The following is a 3,396-nucleotide window of genomic DNA, read 5'->3' on the forward strand; positions in this document are numbered from 1 at the left end:
CGCCCCCCGCATGAATGTGTCGTTTTTTGCAGGACACCGGCCTCCCGATTCCGAGACTGCCGCCAGAGACAGCAAGGTTCCGATGCCTCCCTACATATTCTCGCTGGCTGGAAGCAGCCTACCTTCCAGAATTGTTCTCGGGGGGTGACTGGTCAGAGTGGCCCTAAATGACCCCTGGCACTACCTCAGTTACCCACGCCAGTGCTTCTGCAGCGGGGTCCCTGGGAAAGCAGCATACACACCCCTGGAAGCTTATTAAAAATGCAGTGCTCACGCTGGACCCCACGCCCAGTCTGCCGAATGAGAAACTCCAGGGACCGGGCCAGTGATCTGTGTTTACCTAGGGGATTCCCATGAAGTCCACACGCTCCGTGGACAGGACCCGTGGGAAGCAGGGAGGGAGTCGCAAAGCTCTGTCAGACCTTCCAGAGGCAGGGCGACCCTGTCCCCACGTCCTTCAGCACCAGAGGCCCTGGGGTGTATTCTTTTAATTCTTCCGTTGGACTAGGTCTTGCACCAGCGTTTTTATAAGGCCTTTAAGAAACCATTGGTAGGTCTGAATCAGTGGGAAACTCATATGGACCAGAAACAGGGAGATGGAAAGCACCAGAAAGAAAAGCTTTGGTCAAAGTGTGCTGAGGAAGAGCAGGTCTCTCTTCCAGACATTGCTTCCTATTCCAGAACTTCTTTTCCTTCTTTGAGTCTACACCTCCTCCCCTCCCCCTCTGTCCCTCCATGATCTTTGCACACAGTTTACCACGTAGCATATGGAAGAAATCTGTGCCCTGGGGGCCGCTGGGAAGCTGTGTCAACTGGAGCTACTCACTGGACCAGCAGCAACTCCACCATCTGGGAGTTTGATGTAAATGTAAATTCTTGGGTCCCACTGCAGAATTACTGAATCAAAATCTCTGGCGGTGCGGGCCAGGAATTTATGAATTCGTAAGTTCTTCAGGTGATTAGCGAAATTGCTGGGCCCCACCCCCAGGAGTTTTGATTCAGTTGGACTAGGTGGGGCCAAAAAATCTGATGGAGTTTGAGTTGCTGGGAACCTGACAGGTTGTGTGTGTGTGTGTGTTTTAGGGACATGGGGTGGGGGGCGTGGGGGAAGATGGTTCTTTAGATTAAGATGTTAAGAAACCCAATGCCAGGGGGCACTTGGGTGGCTCAGTCAGTTAAGTGTCTGACTCTTGATTTTGGCTCAGGTCATGATCCCAGCGTCGTGAGATTGAGCCCTGTGTTGGGGCTCAGCATAGAGCCTGCTTGGGATTCTCTCTCTCTCTCCCCTTCTCCCTCTGCCCCTCATCTACTCACCCTCTCTCTTTCAAAACAAATAAATAAACTTAAAAGAAACCCAATGTCAGGACAGAAGAACATTTTCAGATTAGCTTCCATTTTGAAAAGAGGGCCTTCGGCTAGACATTAATACTCTACCTTTGTTTTGTTTTTTTAATTTTTTTAAAATGTTTTATTTCTGAGAGAGAGAGAGGCAGCGTGAGCAGGGGAGGGTCAGAGAGAGAGGGAGATACAGAATCGGAAGCAGGCTCCAGGCTCTGAGCTAGCTGTCAGCACAGAGCCCGACGCAGGGCTTGAACTCACGAACCGTGAGATCATGACCTGAGCCAAAGTCAGATGTTTAACTGACTGAGCCACCCGGGTGCCCCAGTACCTTTGCAGACCTCCAGCTGAGGGAAGGTGGTTTTTCTTTGGGTCAGATTATGGCATGGAGGGAGGGGGTGTGCGGAGGGGGGAAGAAATGCAATTTCCCTTCTTATTACTCTCAGTCTCTCTCTGTAGGAAAGAAGACTGGCAAGAGGAAAAGGCCAAGGTAGGATCCACATGTCGTTAAAGAACCTAAAAATCATTCCATTTCCCCTTGACATTGAGGGGCTCCTCTGAAATCCCTGGAAATAACAGGGAGGAAGGAGGAAGCCAGGGATATTTCCAAAGACAAATGGAGCTTTTCCTACAAGAAGGGGTCTCAGGCACTTGTCAAGGGTCCTCTGTAAATTATGTCAACGAAGAAAGTTTCTCCAGCAAGCCACGTGTCATGGATACCCAGGGCCCCCGATGCAGCTCTGCCTCTCGCCCCCAATACTTGTTGATTATCTTAGGTGCTGTTTTTCTTTGGTAATGTTTTTATTCATTTTTGAAAGAGGGGGAGAGGGAGAGCGAGCATGCGTAGGGGAGGGGCACAGAGCGAGGAAGACACAGAATCTGAAACAGGCTTCAAGCTCTGAGCTGTCAGCACAGAGCCGGATGCGGGGCTTGAACTCACAAACCATGAGGTCATGACCTGAGCAGAAGTCAGACGCTCAACCGACTAGAGCCATGCAGGCGCCCCTCTCAGGTGCTGTCTTTTTATCTTAAACCTGGATCCGCTAGGCTTTTGCTTCCCTTGGGCAATTGAAAGTATTTTTGATTCCATTCTCAACTTGCTGATCAGGTCTGGGTCTTAGAACCTTACAAAGGCTTACCCGGAGGAAGAAAATTTCTGGGGAGATGCCCCCGCCCCAGGACGGGGCAAATGTAGAAGAAAAAAAAAAAAAGTGCCAGCTCTCAGTAAGGAAACAAAGGAGGTGGCGTTTAAGAAGGAAAAGGACCCAGAGCTGAAAATAAAATGAGGACGGGGAAGTAGCGTATCTGACACTTTCTGAGCGCTGGCTAATTTATTCTGGGCAGTTCTGCCGCATAAAAATGCTTTTGAAGGCAGTCATCTACCTTTCCATCCCATCCTGAGGGCTGGCGAAGGCCGAGAAAAATTGTGTGATTACGCCGAGGGAGAAATTTTTGGCTGAAGCCCTTCTTTGTGAAGGACACTCGGAAAACAAGGTTACAGGCGACAGGATTATCCCCCAGGAGAAAGGCTGCACCTTTGATCTGAAAATCCTTCAAAGCAGTAGGAGGGGAGAGATAGGGAAGGAGGGAAGGTCTGGAGACCCAATAGTCCCGCACTGGAGGCCATGCAAATCCGAATCCAGACCAAAAGTCCTATAAGCAGAGTGGCACTTGCAGCCTGTTCCTCGGTGGCTCGGAAACATCAGCATTTGAGTCTGTAATTCAGCCTCTGTGTCTCCATGAGCCTCCTCTGACATCCAGGTCTCACGATGCCATAAATTGTGTGGCAGAGTAAAAAAAAAAAAAAGTAATGATTTCGGAGCCAGACCCAAGTCTAAATCGTACATATTCCACCTCTCGGCTGTGTGACCTTGGGCAAGCGAAATTTCCTCCGGCCTCAACTTCCTCATATAAAATGGGAGTAGTAAAAACTACCTTGTGAAGATTAAGGGTATGCGAAGGTACTACAGTATTGTTTGTGCCCATGAATGCCAAATCCCTTTGTAAACCTTTAAAAATGTTTTAATGTTTATTTTTGAGATGCGGGGGTGGGTGGGG

At 49.4% G+C, this 3,396-nt stretch overlaps 1 protein-coding gene across 1 annotated transcript in view; it reads right to left on the reverse strand.

Moving 5' to 3' along the window:
* The window catches only part of CALN1 (calneuron 1), a 476,734-nt gene that overhangs the window by 753 nt on the left and 472,585 nt on the right, over positions 1–3,396 (reverse strand). The gene's annotated exons all lie outside the window — the stretch shown is intronic.

This window comes from Crocuta crocuta, unplaced genomic scaffold (genome assembly GCF_008692635.1).
Source record: "Crocuta crocuta isolate KB4526 unplaced genomic scaffold, BGI_CrCroc_1.0 scaffold217, whole genome shotgun sequence".
NCBI classification, from domain to species: domain Eukaryota; kingdom Metazoa; phylum Chordata; class Mammalia; order Carnivora; family Hyaenidae; genus Crocuta; species Crocuta crocuta.